This window comes from Syngnathus acus, chromosome 10 (genome assembly GCF_901709675.1).
Source record: "Syngnathus acus chromosome 10, fSynAcu1.2, whole genome shotgun sequence".
Classification (NCBI taxonomy): Eukaryota; Metazoa; Chordata; class Actinopteri; order Syngnathiformes; family Syngnathidae; genus Syngnathus; species Syngnathus acus.
The window spans coordinates 4,781,532-4,802,826 of record NC_051095.1 but is presented as its reverse complement, the minus strand read 5'-3'; the positions used below and the strand labels follow the sequence as shown (position 1 = coordinate 4,802,826).

The following is a 21,295-nucleotide window of genomic DNA, read 5'->3' as shown; positions in this document are numbered from 1 at the left end:
GCATTAAAAAAAAAACTTTACTTTCTCCGAAGCAACTTGGGAGATTGAGATGTGCGAAGAGGCAAGAGACTCGCGCTTTCCTTGAGCTGAGAGGTTGTTAATTGGTGTTCATCGCACTTTGAACGTCATTCACCGCTCCAAATTTAAATATGTCGATAAAGGTGTTAAAACAAAAAGTTGGGGAGGAAAAGTTCTGCTCTGTGGTGCGTTTGACACCTTTTGCGATGCCGTCGTTTCGCGCCGGGAACACTCACAAGTCGAAAGGTGCTAGTGTCTCGCTTTTCTGAGTTACAAAATTAATGCAGAGATTGAAAAAATGCAAAGTGGATGATTCACAGCACGTCTCGGAGCAACATAAATTCAGCGTCCAGAGTTATTGGTTTGGGCTTAGGTTCCTGTCAGCGGCCCAACTTCGTTAATCACCAACTCTTTTGATTTAGTAGTGTGACCTCAAGCGCATGGGCATTCCACTTATTACGGGATGCCGACATATGGAGATTTTGCTCGCAAGCACTTTTCCTCACCAGCGCCTATGCCAACAAATAATATTCTGGCATTGAACCAAAATGTCATATCCTCCATGACAAGAGAGCTACATTATAATGTTAAAATTGCACAAGTTGGGAGGGGCATGAGTGATGGCAGCCGTACATTTTTGCCAGTCGGTGGCGCAGGATAGGGTGTCAAATTGAAACTTGGCATATGTGTTTCAAATTTGGCTTCTGGAAGTGGCTAAAATGTCGTTAAAATGGATGCTTCAAGTTGTAATATAACTAATCACCACTAGGTGGCAGACAATGTCTCAGCTGCTCTCACATTGTTGTCAAAGTGAGTAGGATTAATTTTTTATGGACTGTAGAATGATCTGCAGGACAAACATAGTAATTCAATAATGCAATATATATTTATGATAATCTTTTTATTATGCATCTGGTCCTCTGTGCCCTGCCCCCTCCGGAAAAAACTGTGGCCCCCTCCAACATTGAAATTGAGGAGTTCTGATGAGGTCATAAACACCCATATCCCAATCAAGCTCTACAAAAATAAACGTCGTGCATGACGTGCGCTTCGATCGGACCCTCGGAATAGTCATTAGCAGTAAACCTCATTGTCAGATGCTTTTTTTTTTTTTCTATTTCTGTTCCCTCTTAAACACAAATTGTTTAACATTCTATCAAAAAGCTGGATAAAAATGGGCTGGTGCAAAAACTAATTTCCCACAATGCATTTATAAAGGTTTAATTATCTTCCTTTTAGCAATCCCACACTTTAACAATCAGGGTCTGAATAAACTATTATCTCCAGTTAGTTTGCTGGCTTTTTCTCGTTATTTCTCGTGGCAGAGCAAGGCTGGCAGAACCGTGTGCCACCCAAGCTTGGGTGAGCTCAACCCCAAAACCTCAAGAGGGGGGCTTAGTCAAAAGCGTGCCGGCTGAGATAATAATGTCACCAAATTCTGGCAATGCTGCTGCATGCGCCGTAATTGTTTCCCGCCAGGTGGCAAAAAAAAAAAAAAGCAGGTTCAAAAGTAGGAAATTCAAGTCAGGATTGTATCAATCACTATTATTATGCTGTTCACACTAGGTCTGAACAGAATAATAATTCTGTCTCAATCACAGCTAAATTAATTAAAAATTATAATTCATTCATTAATGATAATTAAAAACAAACTGCTTTCAATTCAATTAAACACAAATGTACCGCACTAAAAGAAAAATTAATATAACTGATCTGTTCTTCTGGCAGTTAACGATTTGGCTTTATTGGCTGCCCGTGTTTATCGACTGGCACGAGATCCCACACTTTGAGAATCGGCCGTCTCGAGAAGAAGTCGAACTCTCATGCAGCCGCTCGATACTTGCGTGTTGCTTTGCGCGATTCATGGACATACTTTGATTTTTACCGGTTGCCTTTTCTTTTTTCTCAATTACATTTGCTGCCCATTAGTAGCGTGATTCAAGGCCTCTGTGGAACAAACTGCCACCCGATCACACCATTATTATTCCCTGATTAAATTCATGCTTGGGGGAGAAAAAAAAAAAAAAAAGCTCCCAAGTCACTCACGCTCTATTAAGAAGATTGAGTGTCCGTGTTTAACACGATCTAATGGATGGGTGAATTACGCCCCGGCTATTAATGTTTAATACGTAATTGAATGTTCTACATGGCCAAACTTGTTTACCGGGATAATTGATGCTTATGTTGCGCCGTTTGTCTGCAACACACACATCGACGCGCACACTCTCAAACACACACAGAGAAAAAGAAATTCAAGTGATGGGAGTTTGATAGTTTACTTTGTGGCGTTTGGAGAGCAACCTTTGCAATACGGCAATCAAAAAAAAAAAAAAAAAAAGTAGACAGTTTTGACATGTGATTTCGGAGCTTCGGCTTGCGGTTTCTCCGGAGACCCTTCGGGAAGGCCGCCGCTGCCGCACGCAACCATCTGCAGCTGCAGCCTACAGGCAAAATATGGCATGTGTGTGTGTCTGTGTGTGTGTGTGATTAAATTGCTGCATATCTGGTTGGGCTTCCACAAAGTTGGCTGCCTCGCTACCCAGATCGTTCTTCAAAGTACGCAAAGCTATGTAAGGTTGCGCAAAAATTTCAAATTCAAGTAACGGAACATACAGAGATTACTCGACAGAACTGGAAGTCTGAGATATTTTAAATCCATAATTGTTATCCGTCGTAGCTGCTAAGAATCTCATTGGTTGCGTCGGCTGTACCGGCTGCCGTCACAGATTTTGTATTTTTTTTTGCAGACAATTCGCAGTGAAATTGCGCTGAAATTTGGTTGTTTTCATCGACTCAGGCCAAAATTGGTCATAGACTCTTGTGAAGCCGTCGCCTTATTTACTGCTACTGTAAAGGGCGATGGGCATCATAGATATTTTACACAGGTCACTATTTTTTTGTGGTTCCTCACATTACAAAATGGGCCAAATTTCAATGTTGCAGTCCTGAACTCTCACAAGTATATTGTCTTACTCATAAAAAAGTTAAAAAAAAAACAAAAACACACATTGACCTGATAATTGGAAACAACTTTCCGAGTGTCTACATAAATGGAATACCTTGACTCAAAGTTTTCTTTTTTTCACTGGTCCATGCATGTCAAAATGATCATGTGACCTATGCGACCATTGCTGCATCACGGTTGATCCACTCTGACCCCCGTGCCGAGTTGCGAGATCAGTAATCAATATGAATGATTTACCAAGACTTGCCTCCATCCTCGCCGCTGAGCAAACGCTGTCCTCCCGTCAACCGAGGCTTCCTCCCAGGTGGTTTGCATTGAGTTTGAACTTCCAGGCGGGTTTAAGCTGATGAATAGCTTTTATTGAACGTGAATACATTTAAGGATGCGGATTAGTCAGCACTTTCTCTCTGATGATCTGAATTTGCCGGAGGATGTGCTTAGCATGTAAAAATAAATTAAGCGCAGAAGAAAACAAAGATTTTTGAGCTACAGAAAAAGAGGCATCACTTTTGTCGTAAGTCAATGCCCAGTTTGTGAGTTTCTTTATTGATCTGTCTTTTCCTCATCCAATAAATTTGGCCAATCATGAGAAAGGAAAACTAATACTGTAATTTCCCATGAATAATACACATTAAAAAAATAAAAATAGTCTCCGCGTATTGTATCAACATTGATTTTTATAGAGCTTTACCAGTACCTAGCGGTTGTAAAAAAAAAAGAAGGCATATCTACTTTCCAACGTATTTAATGTCTAATGTTACAAATTCATGTAATAAATATAATATAATAAGTTGTCCGGCGTTGTTGCGGACTTTTAATTTCCTGTTTCTGCTCCGGTGGCAGCAGCACGGCTATAAAAGGTCTTGCCTTATAACTCCTTATTACTTACCTTATTGATGTTCCTCTCAGCAGCGCTTTAATGACAGAAAGTCACGACATGCTCAGATCTTGCATTTGCTTCATGTGGTAGCGCATCAGTTAGCCACATTAGCCCATCAGCATTGGCCGCAAGCCACATTAGCCCGTTAGCATTGGCCGCAAGCCATTCATGCTACTTATTACGAACACATAAGGGCATACTATTGGCTATTTGTAGACTGCATAGGTGTCAAACAAAAGGCCTGGGGGCCAGATTGCGCCCGCCACATCATTTTATGTGGCCCGTGAATTGTGCACTGACTTTGTGTGATTTCTAAAATTGCAAATTGAAATGTTGCTACCAATTTTTACTACCATTCATCTTTTTAAAAATGTTTTACTAGTCTCGGATTTCAAAACTAGTTATTCATCAGTTTGTTGTGTAGTCTACACTGTATATAATATGAAACCTTCCTACATTTATTTGGGTTATAATGCCCCTCTGAAGGAAATCACTACCGTATTTTCTGCACTATAAGGCGCACCGGATTATAAGGCGCACCTTCAATGAATGGCCCATTTTAAAACTTTGTCCATATATAAGGCGCACCGGATTATAAGGCGCACCGTCAATGAATGGCCCATTTTAAAACCTTGTCCATATATGATATATACATTTGGCCCGCGGGCCGGACTTTGGACACGCCTGCTCTCGTGGCTCAATAATGTTCCATTTATAAGGCGCACCAGATTATAAGGCGCACTGTCGGCTTTTCAGAAAATTTGAGGTTTTTAGGTGCGCCTCATAGTGCGGAAAATACGGTACTATATATTCACTCTGATAATAAAGCATACCAGCAAATCATGGGACGGTATTATACACGAGGAAAAAATGGCTTTTTTTAAAAGTGATTTTGGGTGGTCACGTTATATATAAGGGGGGGCATATTATTACAGGAAATTACTTTTCAAAAGTGCCCTGAAGAGTCTCTTTTGTGCTCCCTCGTACGCTCACATTTGCTTTGAACCAGTCACACGGGTTAAGGTTCAGAAGTGCTCGCAGCTGAGTACCAGTTACTCAAGCTGTCATGTGACAAAGGGGCCATTTGAACCGTGTGCGACGTCTTCTGACATCTTCCCTCGTCTCCATCGGTGTAAATGGCTTTCAGCCGCCATGTCATACGAGGCGGCTCACAGATTGTACTACTACTGGGAAAATAGAACGCTTTATACAATGAAGCGACGGCCGGCCTTGAGCTTCAAGCCTGCCTTTTAATTTGCACGCATATGCCGCAGCAAAGGCGTTCAATTTACACAAGCTGACTTTCAAGATGTCATCGCGGAGTTATTGCCGAAGTTGCGGCAGTGTCACTTTGTCGCTAAAAGTGCACATTTCAGCGAGTCGTTGAAGAAGAAGTTGTGGCTAAATTAGAGCGTAAATGTGAAAGGAGACACATGGGGACTGTCAGCTTGTCTTGCATTCGGTTTGAAGACGGCTGTTTCTTCTTCCTCCCCTCGGCCCATGCTGCGCACACAATGCTGCCAATTAGTTAATGGGGGGGGGGGGGCATCGCCGTTTTTCTTGCATGTGCGCTTGCTGCAACGCAGAGCTTCAAAGGCAGCTGGAAAGCACTTAACAAGCCAAGCACATTCTGTATGCCAATGTGTGACGGCCATGGGAGGAGAAGAACACTATAGTGAAGAAATGGCAGATGAGAGCTGATGATTTATACAATTTTGAAGAAAAAAAGAAAAAAATCAAAGCAATCGGAATATTAAAGCATCCGTGCATTTCAATCGATTTCGGCTTTTGAGTCTCTCTGACCGGTTGAATAGCGTGGAGCTGCATTATTACCTTTGTGTTTTATATTCATCTTTTCTCAGTTTATTTCAGCTTTCTATTTTGACATACATTGTTGCCTCACAGATTTTTTTTTTTGTAATTTAGCGTCACCCATCTGTGTAGTACAGTAATCCCTCGTTTATCGCGGATAATTGGTTCCAAAAACCACCCGCGATAAGTGAAATGCGCGAAGTACGGTCACCAACAAGAAGTACGGGGCAGGCTAACGAGTTAGCGGAAAGATGCTAATTTGTGATCGTGCTAACACGCGAAAACGGACTTCTAAAGGAATGTAAACGAACATTTGGAGCAATACTACATTGTCCTAAAGGTTAGACACGTTTCCTCAATTTAGAAGTTTTATTTTGACTTTTAAATGTTTTTTTAATTTGGAAAAAGAATCTGCGATCTAGTGAAGCCGCGATAAACGAAACGCGAAGTAGCGAGGGATCACTGTATATAGTTAAATAATTTTAAAGTATTTTTTAAAAAACAACTTTCTTTTTGGAAGGCTAGAGGAAGTTGCTGAAACATGTAAAGCAGGAAAACAAAACTCAAAAATGTTTTTTTAAATAATTTACCAAATGAAAGACAGTACTAGGAACATTCACCAAAGAAAAAGATTAGTCAAAATGTGTGTGTCTTTGGAGTAAGCCTAGAAATGCACAGAATGTCCATAAAATGTCGGCTTCACCAAAAATGCAACTTAGTGCTCATAATTTACGAGTAAACATTTATTTCACTGGCAAAGCTTATTGCTAAGTTGCCACGGCAACACTGTCGCCAAATGAAGTGCTCAGGATGATTATTCCTTCTCCGTTTTGGGTTCATAGCCCGGTCTGGATTTATTAATGACCCTTAATAAAACGGTGGCATCTGATTAATGCTCTGCGCACGGCTGATAAGGGTGATGCATAAAATGCCGGATTGATGCGTGCGCTTCATTCTTATTCCTCACACCCTACAGTAGTTAGTGACTCTAATGTATTCTGGGCCACCGTAAGACTCCCAGTTGAGGGTTTTAAAGGAGCTCACCACTATTGATTGTGCACCACGAGTGTATTCCCAGGTTCATTATGGGGGGGGGGGCGGCTCAAGGCGCAAGAAGTCAAGCTGGAATATGATAAACATTGCAATATAAACCTCCCTGGGGGGAGTGCATACTTTAACTGAGCAATGAAAGTATGGCCTGCTTGGGCCTGATTTGTTTATGCTTTTAAATTCCTGAAAAAAAAAACAAAAAATAATATTTAACTCATTCACTGCCATAGACGCATATCGACGTCAAAGTGCAGCCCGGATGAAATACAACTTTGACGTCTATATGCGTCAATGGCAGTGAATGAAGGTAGCAAAGTATACAAATACCGTCGGCGAGCCTCATGTCAAGTTGGTTAGTTTTTTTGAAAATTAAATACTGAATGAAGTCATTTATGTAAAAATTGTTTGTGGTTGTGTACATGCTAGAAGCATGATGTTGATGTTTTTCCTGATTATTTTTCTGTCCATTTTGTTTCAGACTAGAGTAAGTAAATCAATCCAAATCTAATAGCCAACTTGTGGAATCTATAAGCAATTACAGATCCCCCATTCATGGGCCCCATCCATCTGGAATAAAAAAAAAAAAATGTTCGCCTTGGATGGTAATGCTAAAAAAAGAGAAATGAAATCCAAGCTACCTTCATGCGCTATCGTCAGAACTCCAGCATGTTCCTTGAGTTTAGTTCCATATTCATGTAGTCAGCTGCTTTTGGGTACAGTGGGAGGGGCTCCATGATGGCTTGCAAATCTCAATATCACACGAGAGAGCTCGACGCCGGTTTATGCGAGGAGGGCTCGGACGGGCACATCAGCGCCAGTGATCGATACCTCATTAGCGCCTCAGCCTTCCGCCGTTCACATTTTGTCACTTTACGTTCACCGTCTCAGTTCATGGCCGTTTGAAAGGCACGCTCTGCATTTCTACTCGGCCGTCAGCCTCTTCAGCATATTTTTAGATAGGCTGAGGAGGAAATCGGGAGACTTGGATAGCTCGTGGCGCTGGTACACTTGGAGATAATGCCGGATGAGCCTTGGGCGTTGGGGGGGTGTGTGTGTTGCAACATCCCTCTTGTCACTTTAGATAAGAGGAGGGAAATAGGACTGGTTGCCGAGGGACCGGCTAAGTGCTTGTCACTGTCCCTTTCGTGTGACGGCAACGGCGGCCGCTTTGGTGCGTGCTGAGAGGCAGATGCCCATCGCTGTCCCATCACTTCACTTCCAAATGGACAATCAGATGGCCGGTCAATGTGGGGAATCTCATGAACACGAAAGATCCCATCCATTTGTGTGTCCTTAAACATGTGTGTACCGTATTTTCCGGACTATAAGGCGCACCCAAAAACCTACAATTTTCTCAAAAGCCGACAGTGCGCCTTATAGTCTTATACGTATATGGACCAAATTCCTAAATTTAAACTGGCCCGAAGCATTGTGTCATGAAATCAATCATAAGTGGCCCGCTGAAGACTATGAATCATGAATCAAAAAGACTATGGATCATTATTTTGTGATTATAAAGCAATTTGTTGTGTCTGACATGATGCATTAATGGTGCGCCTTATAGTCCGGTGCGCCTTATATAAGGACAAAGTTTTAAAATGGGCCATTCATTGAAGGTGCGCCTTATAGTCCGGGAAATACGGTAGCTCAAAACCTTTTAAGGCAAACATTTTAATAACCAAGCTTGGGCCTTGGGAAGGGAAATAAATTTCTTCAGGTTGTGTTGGCTAAAATGACCTCCCGGTTAGGTGTAACTTTAAAAAGTCAATGTGACCATAACAAGAGCAAATAGTTCTTGTCTTGAAATCACTTTTCATATTTATGAAAAAAAAATTGGAGAACCTCTGGGCCAAGCTAGCCGAGTTGTTTACCCCCCGCTTCCACGTTTTATGCTAAGCTTGGAGCCTGCCGGCGTTGGCTTCATATTTAATGCGCCGTCACCGGCGTTCGCAGTCCCTCTCATCTGGCTGACGGGATGTAAGCCAAAGCGTGCGTCCTCTCCCAAACGTCAGTCCGCCTCCTTTTGCAGGCACGCCACTCACCCCTCCCACCACCCAAAATGAGCCTTGTTTAACACGGCCAGCCTTTGCAAACAGTGAGAGTGTAACGTCAGCTTTGCTTAAACCCATTTGACCATCTGTGAATGAAAACAATTCAATATGGTCAATCCTCGCCGATTGCCATCGGCTATTCACAAAATACTCTGTATGTAATGGTATTTCGGAGTTCTGGATCCATACTTCCAATGGGCGATGTCCCGGCTGGTCCATAGAATATTCTTGGCTACATTTAGCTCTCCGGTGGTTGCCTTAGCAACGACTGAGCCGCATATTTGATTTTATCATGGTTATTTATGTATTTTGTCAGAATGCGCTTGGTTTTAAGCAGGAATCGTTTGAAGGTGGGTAGGAAGCGAAGAGGCGTGCGCAAACGCGGGATGGGACACCGGGAACAGGAAAAGACAGGCGAGATCCAGAAAAATCGATGACATCACCGGCGAGGAGTAAAATATAGATTGAATTAGAAGCGATGCACTTTTTAATCTTCCTCTGACACGTGCACGCTGTAAATTTTCTCTAGTGGCGGGAATTAAAAAAAAAAAAAAAAAAGCGGAATCATCAAGAAAAGAGATGTTTATTATCAGTATGCAGGTACATTCTCCATTCCAGGTTTTTGTGAAGTAAAAACAGAAGGCAAAGGCTCAAGAAGTTTTTAAAAAAAAAAATAAATAAGAGGAAAGATGATTTCATTCTACACGCGATGACAAGTGTTCCATTTTCTCCATAGAATGTGCCCACACATGTCCAATCGCAGGCAGTCAACAAGCAATGATACGTTAGCATCGATGCTAACAATTGAAATGCTCTCCGAGTATCATTTTGTTTGTCCTAGTTTTTTCATCTTTAATATTTCATATAGATGAAGTGACGTGAACGAACCCCAAGCCCAGTCAAAAACATACTGTTACTAATCCAAAAGTTTGATCCTTCACCTGGAGACTTTTGTCATGTCGTTCCGCCTTTCCGATCCCACTGTGACGGCGGGATATTTGTTCTTATTTGCCGGTGACAGCTCAATGTGCATTCTGGTGTGTAACCGAGCCATAAGGGCAGCGCAGAAAATATATTTGGCCTTGTTGGCAGCTTTTCTTCCTCTTGATCTTGGAAAAAAAAAAATCTTGACAAAAGTGGGACAAGCAGCTTAATAATTCCTAGCAGGACATCCAATTGTTTTGACTCATTGTGGTTTTAAACGCGCCAAGGCCGGTCCACTAGTATGGATCACTAGATAGTTGATACATGGTTGCCGTAGCAACAAATAACCGTGGCCTACCATTTTGATGAATGCACAAAATAACTTAGGGATGGAACATTATTTTGGTATATTGTAAGGTAAATTCCCAAATTGGATGATGGAGTGTTTGCACGCAAGATTGCTGCATTCTCTCCGCCTGACGAGATACTGTCTGATTTGTTTTCATCCCCCAACAAGGCCCTACACAATCCCCACGTTCTGCTGCTTGCAATATAAGGCTCCTTTCCGTGATTACCTTTCTCGCCGTTCTTTAATTAAATCCACTCGGTCTCACATTATTAACCGGACTCCTCGGAGACGGCTGCCGTGCTCCTCTGGCCCGAGAAGTGAAAATGAAACGGCAAGGCGGAGGGCGAGCGTGTGCGGAAAGCTCAGCGTGTCGCTCCCGAGACTCCAGACAGCCGCTCGTCGTGCCCCCCCCTTTCCCCCCACAGCAACCCCCTGTTGTTTGCGACGCTACTTCAAGTGCTCTCCGTTTTTGCTCCTGCCCCACTAATGCCTTATTTCCTCCCTCCCGCTGCCCACTCAGCAAACAACTTTGGAAGATGACCCAGACGTATCGTACCCCCCCCCCATCCACACCCCTAAACTCCCTCATGCTCATTTCTAATTAACAATGCGAGGGGGCGAGGCTGGGTAAGGGGCACAGGTGAGGGAAGAAAAATGGGTCACCCAGCTGCCAATGAAGGGAATGTTGAGCTTTGGCGGAGCACTAGCACAGACTAGTGGCTAAACTGGAGAAGTGCACTTTTGTGAGGACAAAGAGAGTTGCCGGTTTTTTTTTTCTACTTGTCTTGAGACTTAAATTTATTTCAGGGATTCTGGGCCTTTGTATCTTTTTCTGAGCATCTCGTTGTTTAAGGTTATCCGATATTGTTTTAGATTTTTAAAATGTAAGTAGGTTTGATTGAGCTTAATGGATACACAAATATGTGAATAAGCTGCTTTGGACAGGAAAAGTAGGGCCCCAAGACCATAAAAATTCAGACCCCCTGTCCAGTCTAGGAAATATAGGCCAGATGAATTTTTTTTTTTAGGTCAAATTGTTATGTATGTTGGTGTTGTACATTTTTGTATAGCTAAACTGGTAAGGCGGCGGCCATTTTGTTAGAATTCCAGATTCAGCCGAATTCCAGATGCAGCTGTCTTCGACGGACGTGTGATGCTAAATTGCCAAGCTCCTTTGCCTTTGCCATCTGATGTCATCTTCAAATTTTGACAATCACTTCGACTATTTGTCACAAAAGAGGGAGTCGTATCGCTTTAATTCTACCTTGATCCTTTCATCCGATCCAAACAGTTGACAATCGATCCGACAAAAGCTTTTAAGGCCGCCGTCGTAACGATGTGAGACGATACGGTGGAAGGAGGGCTTGTATATTTAAGATCATATTTTCCGAGGGGGGGGTAATCTAGCGTTCTGTGGCTAAAAAGACAGAAGGGAAAAAGAGGTGTCGAGTTCCCTGAAAGTGGCACACGAAGCTCCTCGTTTCACTTTAGCCTTAATGTGTTTTTCCCTCTTCACGACCTCCCTCGCTGCATCTCAAACTCCATCAGCTCATTACCCTCCACGTCTCTCGTGCCATCCTTGCACTTTGCCCGCTTATCCCGCACATCCGGGGTATGGAAGGGAAGAAATATCGCCACTTTCCAACACGTTGAATCCCTTTGGAGCGGGACTTGTCATACAAACATTCTTACGGCTGATTTATGGCGAATTGTCAAAGGTTTTTCCGCCCAACGCTCAATGGCCAAAAGTAAATGTTGCTTGTATGTTTAGTGTCTAATTGTTAAATCTAATCTAAAATGACCGTAAAATAGCTGCTTCAAACCAAAATGGCTGACAGCCTGTAAGTTTTGTGGCATGCCTTCTTGAATGTTTTTTTGTGAGTCATTTGGTGTAAGAATGGCACACTCAAACCCTAAAATAACCCCCCCCCCCCCACCGCCCTTCTGTGCAATTTGCACAATTCATGTTCCACATAATGAATATTCTAGTGATGCCAGGCAGGCAGGAAAGTGCCGGAACAGAACCAGCGCCTCACCGCTTGTGTTCATTTGCAACTGCCTTGTTTGAGCCTGACGAGCTGCGCGCGGACTTTTTGACACAATGGTGTCAAACTCAAAAGCGGGCTGTGATGTTGGAGCAGCTCGCTCGCTCGCTCGCTCGCTCCGACAAAGAAAGCAAATGGCGCCGCCGCACCTGCCGGATGTGCTCTGAACGTTTGGCAGGAGAAGAAAGCTGCTTGGGTGGCGGCTGATGACTCATTTGCTATGTCATCAGAAGGGTTGCAGTTAAAATCATAGCAAACTATGATTGTTGTTTATTTTATTACGTCTAAAAAAGAAAAGTTAAACTTACTAAACTTTCAACTTGTCTGTCTGTGTTTCTGCAGGGAAATTCAGAGGAGTTTCGTTCATTCTGGTCTGAGGCAGCGATAGCAACTCTTATTCTAAATAGGTAGGAATGTTTTTATTTTTTGTAATTATTATTAATATCAATTCACATTTTTTTTGGTAGTTTTTATTACTTTTTGAATTGCCCCCAGCATCAAAATAGGATGCAATACATAAGCGATGCTGCAGCGACCTCTGGTGGACATGTACGCATACCGCTCTTTTAATTTCAAACGACTTAATGCGAGCTATTTATTTAGTTTTCTTTAATTTGGTAAATTGATTCATATTTCATTTGTTTGTTTTTTCTTATGCATATCTCTTTTAATTTATATTTGATTGGGGACTGTCTTTTAAAAACTGGAGTGGAGTGTATTCTCTTCCATTTATCCTTTTAAGTAAATAATTCATAATTTCATTTAACTTTTTTATGTTATTTGATTTTCATCCAAATGAGCTGACCGCTTTTTTATAAAAAAAAAAAAGATTTCATAAATGTTTTACTTTTAATTAGACTTCTCAAGTCAATGATTCTACTTTTCCTTTGTCTCATTCAATCAGCACAGCATTTGCGTCTCCCTGGTTCAGCCCGTCCCTTGGGGCGTGTTGATTCCACCCGTGGGTCAGCGAGCTACACTCGCGCCATCGGGACAGCATGTTGGCACCAGTGTGACCCCAGCCTCGTTTTATGGTAAGTAGGCCCGCCCTCTTCATTAGGTACAGTACACGTTAGCTCAAATAATTAGAAACACATCCCAGAACACCGCAGTATTCAGTAGAACTACAAGCTTACAAACTTGCACAAAAACATTGTCGCAATTGATAATAATAATAATAATAATAATAATGCATTTGACATATAATATAATTAAAATTAATATCATACGTACAATTAATATAAATACATATAATACATGTAATTACAATTAACGATCTCCCTTCCCTAAAATAATCATGTGAATCAGCAGAGCGCTGTCAGCACTGTGGAAGTTTGTGATTTTTCCAATGTACAATGGAGCTAATAAAAGCTCATCTGAATGGAAACTACTCGGAAGTGAGCGTTAAGAGCCCAGAGCGGCGAGGCGATTGTGTAATCCACAATGAGGCTGGTCACGTGACTGGAAATTAAATTGGCATAGCCACCAGATGGCACCCTTTGCTTATGAAGCACACAACAAATATAGATTGAAACATAATTGCGTATAACATTTTTGCAAATGTCCGAAAAATGCGCTTCACCTTTCTGGGAAATGACGTATTTCGCCACTTAAATGCTTTCAAGAAAGATATTTGAAAATGTCAAATTCACCTTCTAAATTCTAGATACTGTATAAAGTACAGCACAGCGCCGGCAACATTTTTAAAGGGTAACTATACACAGCTTATTATTACAGTAAATCCTCCTAAGTGTTGGTCATTTAATCAGGCCGCAGTTCCGTTTTAAACATTAGCCATTTACAACTTAAGATAGACTTAACTACACTTCAGCCCTCTGAAATATCCCCAAGGGCATATCAAAATATTAGAAGCAACTCTCAGTATGATCAATCATTACAATGGCTTTTTTCTTTTTCTTTTTCGCTGTCGAGCCAATTCCTAACCCTTCCCCTCCACTAGAGGGCAGTCTTGCAGTAGAGAATCAACTATCTTTACCTTTGTCACAGAAATTAACTTTTAATTGTCGCTCTGATAAAGTACACAATCTATTTGGTTGCGACGTTAACACATCTGCATCGCACACACACACACACACACACACACACACACACACACACACTACACACACACGCACACAGGAGTGTGCACATGCGCACACACTTCCTTGCCATCTGTCTGTGCTGTGGCCCGTGTCTGCTACACCGGGAACAGTTGGGAGCAGGCGAGTGGAAGCACAAGTGTCTCGTGGCTCGGCACTCGTCTTTTCTTAGCCCCTCGCGTCCCCCTCAGTCTTCCTTCCCCGCTGTGCTTTTGTCACCCGCCCTCCCCTGCTCACTCAATGTGGCAGCGCCTCCCAACAAACAAAAAAAAAAAAGATGGAGCATGTGAGTTCATCAAGCTAAGAGTAGCAGAGGCAGTACCGGCGGCGCGTTTGGAAAGCTGAACTTTTCCGCACTTTTCTATTTTCTACATATCTGCAAAGACCTTCGTAGGCAGCTTAAGTAATTTGAACACCAACGCCTTCCATTTTCGCCGCCTCCAAAAGTGCTTTCTTGAGGCGGCGTGATAAGAAATGGCAGCCATCAGCAGGAGGCTGCAAGCTCAGTTTATTAATAATAATAATCATAGAAAAGCGTTACTGTGCGCGTTTTTAGAAGAAAATCGCTCAGGAAAGGAAAAGTAGACTCGCCTCCAGATGTTCTGCACCGCGATGAGAGCGTTGTCTCGTTTTGTGGTCCGCTGATGGCTTTCCCCTTGCCGCATGGGCAGGATCCTTCTCTCGCATTGATCGTCAGCCGTGATAATATAATCAGGCGTAAAGCCCGACAAGGCTGGCCGGCCCGATAGATCAGCTCTGCCGACAGCGGCGCTATACACAGGTCATAAACCCTCACCTTCCCTGTCCGACCCCGCATCAATTTACCTCCTCCCGCTATGAATGCAAATAACAATGCTTTTTTTGGTGACATGTTTACGGTTATCTCTGTATCTCCCGCCGGCTGCCGCTCGGCCGGCCGCCCCTAAATGCGCTGACGGCGCGCGGCTAATGGCGGCCGGCGCTCGTCGATCCTGGCGGCCTAAATGAGGCCGGCGAGCGCGGTGCCTCCCGCACGTGCTTCCTTCTCGCCCTCCGTCCCAGTCACTTGTGTATGCATTGAACTGATAAGTACCGCGCTTCATTTTCCCCATGGCGAGGCACAGTAAAAAAAAATGGGGAGTAATAATTGCTTTGGGAGGGGGCGGAGCGCTGTGCGCGTGTGCGAGACGAGGACAGCTAAATATGCTTGATTGCGTCCTAAGCTTCATTGCTATGTAATGAAATATGGCAGCTGCAGACTGAGGGCCATCGGTCCAATACAGTAATCCGCGCATATTTACGCTTTGCTATTGATGTATTTGTTTTTAAACCGACTCCACGCTATTTGTACTTAAAGATGACACAAGAGGTCACTGTCTAAATAGCAATTGGTGTCAAGGAAGTATTGGTGGTAATAAGAGGTGCGCCGATTAATCGAAAATTAATTATCAAAGTAATCGATTATTGTTTTTCATAATAGATAAATAGTTTGGATAACGTTTTCAATCTAAATTTCTAAAAACTCGAAATTTTCTGTAGTCACTGATTAGTTTTGTGGTGGACAAGACAAAATAAAAAATGTTCCCTTTGGAAAAGCATTCCTTGATTATTCAAATAATTGTGAGTTAGCTTCTTGTGGTAAAGTAGCAGAAGCTCAAAACATGCTAAACCGTTGCACACCGTATTTCCTCTGATCTACCAGTGCAGCTAATTTACATGCTGAGTTACTTTGGCCATGACTTGGAAACTAGCTTAGCCAAAAGCTAAAAAAAAGATGCATTCTTAGCACAGATTAGCATTGTTCTATGTGCGCACAATCAAAGGTTTGGTGAAGTCGTTGTGTTGGGCCATGTGGTCTGCTGCATGCGCCACATGTACAGATCGGCAGATACAACACAGTCTTTTCTTTCGTTATTGTATTTCCAAACAAAACTGGAAAAAAAGCATCTCGGCATGCCGCTGGTCTGGGAGTCACCAGAAACTTAATATTCAGCCTGCTTGCTTTTTTTCTTCTCTCTGCGAATTTCCATCAGCAGATGACATTCACACAGAAAATTGACTTGGAATTAACACTTTGGCCCGGGAATACTAAAATGACCACTTTCATAATCGTCTCATTTGACTCTGCTGTTTGAAAAGAAAAAAACAATTAAAAAAAACATTTTAAACAATAGCCGAGTCAAATTAAAGCTCACTCAATGCGGATTAAAAACAAATATGTTTACACTGGAGTCAATCTATGCTTTTGCACCCACAGCAAATTTGTCCATTTTTTGTTCGGAGTCTCTGCTAATCACTTATTACAAGATGAGTCAAGAAAATGGCTCGAAGGGAAAAAAAACAAACTGTAATCACCCAAAGCAAGTCAATAAAATTGCCTGAAGGAGACTTTTGCCGTAGTTTGCAGCTTGCAAACCCAAAGCGATCAGGTAACAAGAGGCGCTGATGAAGCCATTCATCTCCACACTCTTGCCGTCTGTCTCCCTTGTTTACGCAGTTCTCTTCCCGGAGACGTCCGCCACGACATGAGGCCCGCGGCAGGTAAGGACGCCTTCGCTTCAATTTCACGCCGCGCATCACCTCCTTTTTTTTTTTTTTTTTTTTGTAAGTCTTCCACGTGAAGGGGCCAAGTGAAAAATGTCAAGTGATATCAAATCAAGCGAGTCGCGTCTGGACTACAACTTGAGCGAGAATCCGGTTGGGGAGGGAGGGGGGAGTAGTAGACTACATCTGGCAAAGTGACTGCGAAGGCAGCGGGAGACTGACTGGCACTGATGGGACCAGACTGGGACTTGGCGGGCCTGGCGAGCCTGATTGATGGAGTGTGATGAGACTGTCATGGAGCGGCGGCGCTGGCAAAGTAGGCGGGACGGTCTATGAGTAGTAAGACGGGGCGGGAGAAACACGTGACGGATGAGGCTGCCAATTCGCGTATCATCGTGTTAACTCGGTATTATTTCGATTGAGATCGAAAAGACGGTAAAATAAAGCAACGATTGGCTGATTTTAAAACCAAATCAACTCATTTCCAGTCATCCTTGCATTTTGAATACTTTATTCTTGAAATGAAATTCAAGCCACTCATATTTTGATTCTGCTATAGCCACAATTTGTGGAATAAGCAGCTATCATATCTTATTTCATCTTGTGATCTTGTTTTTGGATTTAGCGGGCTAACCTGGGGAGCTCGGGATTGTAATTTTGAGAAAAATTCCTTAAATCCTTAAACGCAATTTTAAATGCAACTTTAAAGGACAGTGAGAAAGTAAAATAAGAAAATACTCGAAAAAATAAAAAGCAATGGTTATCAAAGCAGCCAAAATCGAAATATCGATTACATTTCAGTTTATTGCTATTCCCGTACCGTTATTTGTGATTATCCCCATAAAATGAGGCCATCATTTAACAACAAAAAATTTCCACGTTTATTTAGAGATTTTAAACATTCAAGTTGCCCAACAGTGGAGCTTTAAAGACAAGTTAGTTATGTGCTCCCTCTTATGTGTTGCAGTTAAGAGGCGAGCGGCAGCATTTTGGACCAACAGGAGATGTTTGAGGGCGGATAACCTAAAAGTTAAATAAAAAATCAATCTGACCATTTTTGAAGAATGAAACACATGTACTTTTACAATATGTTTAGAATCAATGCAGTCTTGAATGACAGAGTTCTTGGCCACGGATATTGTCCATACTCAGAGCATCTGTTGGGCAACACCAAATTAGCTCTTGCTGACACATTGCTAGCTGGCAAGGCCCAAACCGTTAGGAATCTAACCGTTTGTGATTTCAGACTTTTTATACTCGTGTGTCCTTGGCCGGGGGACAGGGAGAGAAACCAGCTCGCCAAAACGACGCCGTTATTTATCGTTTAGCGTGACGCAAATAGCACCGAGCGGGTTTGACGGCCACGTGTCTGAAATGCGACTCAAGCGGGTGAAATGAGCAATTCCCATTCAGGGACAGCGAACGTACAAAGATGCTGAGTGTGAGATGGTCGCTCACTTTGGCAGATCAATACTCTTTTTCCTTGAGTGAGCCGCAAGCCAGGTGGTTCGCCGTGTTTCACATTTGCCGCGGCCGCCGCCAGCGAGAGCTCGCCGAAGCAAAATGGCCAGACGCTTTGCATAAATTGAAAAGAGCAGCTTCATTCCCAATTCTGACCGGATATGAAATCGTTCAGTCAATGAAGTGCACAATACGGATCATATTGGTCATATTCAAATGCTCGCCAGTGCTAAAATGAAGTTCATATTGACACGGGTCAGAAGACGCTTTGTTCAAGAAGCACAATAGAAACCGGACTGATTTCTTAAAGGATTGCTATCCAGCATATAAAGAGCCTATAATAAATATAAGAGTAATATTTATAAATTAAGACCTACAATTTTTTTTCTCTGCAATGTCATAGCTATAAATTAAAAATCCGCATTACTCTAGATGTGATTGGTCAAATTTAAAAGCAAAAAATGAAAACATCATCTCTGTGCTAGAAAAAAAACGTTTTTAAACCACAATCAAAAAATATCTCTGATTAAAACGTGCTGATGATCAGTGTTATTTGAAGCTGAGCTAAGTATTTGCAAGGTTGTGATTCCTAATGAAAAATTATGCATATTTAAGGGGGTTCAAAATGCGATACCCCCCCCCAACCAGGCCCAAAACTCACTCGCAACCCCTGTTTTTATTTATTTATACCAGCTTCACCAATTTACTTGAAATCCGGTGGACAGCGGGACCCACAATAAATTCTGAAGGACTCATTAAATTGAACAGGAAATCAGAAATTCCTGAAGGATTCATTAAATTGAACAGGAAGTCAACCATTTTTTAAATAAATAAATAAATATGATTTTTTAAAAAATATATATTTTCTAGTAGGAAAATGCAGGAATCCCTTACAAGGCTATCCCAACTTTGAAGCAAGGCCCATTTACCGTAATTTTCGGACTATAAGTCGCACCGGAGTATAAGTCGCACCAGCCATAAAATGCCCAAAAAAGTGAAAAAAAACATATATATGTATATAAGTCGCTCCTGAGTATAAGTCGCCCCCCCCACCCAAACTATGAAAAAAACCGCGACTTATAGTCCGAAAATTACGGTAGTTAAGATTAGAAAAGTCTGAAATCACACCGAACAAATACAGCGCTGTCGCCATCGTACAATGCCCAGCCACTTCAAGGCATTGCCAAAATTTGTATGTCGGTGCATGGCGGTCAATATATGAAATGTGCCATAGAGGGAAAATAGATCACAAAAATATCTAATAAACTCTTCAAGCTGCCAAATCTCTCTTTGAATTTTTCCATTCGAGTACAATGGAAGCATTTTTAGCAGTAATGGCCAAGTGAAAGTGGACTGCAGTTACTCGTCACATGTCAAAGTGGGAATGAACACTTTGCAAGCATTCCCGCTGTGAAATGTCAAAAGTGTCCATTTTCCCAGAGCCAGTACAAAGCAGCGCGGCTGGTGCTTTGCGCAGTAAACAACTGTAAAAGACAGCCGATGAGGCGGCAACCGCACATTTTTCTCCCTTTTGCACATTACAGTCACAGAAAGTGGCCAAAGAGTGTCTGGGTGTCAAGCTGAGGAAAAATAAGAACACTTGCAAAAAAAAAAAAAAAGAAAAAGTCGATTGCATTTTGGCAGCCACATAATAACAGCTGTTAAACGCGGGCCAAGTGCGGTGAGCTTGAGCGTCATGAACAAACAGAACTGACAAGATAGAAAAGCACAACTACGGCTGCTGTTGCATCACCTGCCGTAGTAAAAGCGATGGCTTGCTTAGACAATAGCAGCGAGACCGCGCAAACAACAAAAACGTGTCAAGAACAAAAAAACTCTGAGTAGAAATGCTTGTAGGAAAAAAAAATCTCCACTTAAAATTCAAGTCAATTCACATTCGTTGACAGGTAAACAAGCACAAGATCTTTGACAAGGCTAAGAAATTCACATATTCTAATCTGACGCTTGCAATGAATTGAAACAAAGCTAATAATCTGTTCGAGTGGAAAGTGTGAGCAACATGTTGTTAAATGTATTGTAATTAAGCAAATATAATTCAATATATACAAAAAACCCCCACAAAACCCAAAGAAAATAACCATAATGAATAATAAGTGAAAATGATCATGATTCAATTCAATAAAAAGGTAAATGCATACATACATAAAGCAACATTTATTTATTTATTTATATACATACAGTATATGTGTAATATAGATTTATATGTGTATATATAGAAACATAAACAGACAGACAGTGGAGCTAATATGGGGCCCTGTGGCACTCCCATGTTCCCTGGAAATTAAACCATCAGCAGAAGCAATTCGCAACAGTCACCCGCCTTGCTAGGTCAATAACGTTTCTGTCCAGCCTCAAAAGAGAAACAAAGACAATTAAAAGTCCCTGATGTGTAATCGTGCCATTTATTTACGATAGACTACGATCTCGACAGACAAAACTGCCCATTTGATTTTAATTACAAACTAAAACACACGAATACAGAGAACCGTTAGGGACTTTTGCTTCCCCCAATTGGATTTTGAGCTAAAACTCTCGCATGCTAATACCTTGGCTCGACTCTTAATAAACAACAGAAAGAAGTGTGCTTAATAAAATAACGAGAAGCTGTGAAATGTAATTTCCGAGGAGCCTGGAACGAGCGGCGAATCAGCTGTCTCGGAGCCGTGCTTTTTCATTCCGATGTTCTCATTTGTATCCGCACCTGTGTCATTCACAGCCTTACGTCTTAACCTAATTTCATGGTCTGCGGGTCTGGATGGATGACTCTGCCACCGCTTGTACACCGAGGGGGGAGGGGCGCGAGCGAGACAGCACCATGACTCCGTGCAGGTGTGCACGGAAATGATCGCCAGTACCAAAAGAAAAGGAAAAAGAAGGCGCCGCTGCAATAGCACGGAATTGTTCTGCCTGTCTGATATTAACCTTTTAACCGAGCTCTTTTCTTTTCTCAAAATACACCGTGCTTCTCGGAAAGGCGGATCAGAGCAACTATCGGAGGTGGAAGCCATTTTTTTGTGTTATTGTAATATTCGAGCTGAAAGGTGCATGAACCGCTTTGAACACCTGAAGTGGACCTTTAAAAAGCTCATTAAAAGCG

General features: G+C 42.2%; 1 protein-coding gene across 31 annotated transcripts in view; it reads left to right on the top strand.

The window, feature by feature from the left end:
* LOC119128338 (receptor-type tyrosine-protein phosphatase delta-like) overlaps nt 1-21,295 on the top strand; it is a 198,862-nt gene that overhangs the window by 62,429 nt on the left and 115,138 nt on the right. For all 31 annotated transcript variants that reach the window (XM_037260618.1, XM_037260617.1, XM_037260615.1 and 28 more), the window contains exons 5-7: nt 12,437-12,501; nt 12,999-13,128; nt 16,670-16,713. The gene's annotated coding sequence lies outside the window, so the exon portion shown is untranslated. The remainder of the gene's footprint in view (nt 1-12,436; nt 12,502-12,998; nt 13,129-16,669; nt 16,714-21,295) is intronic.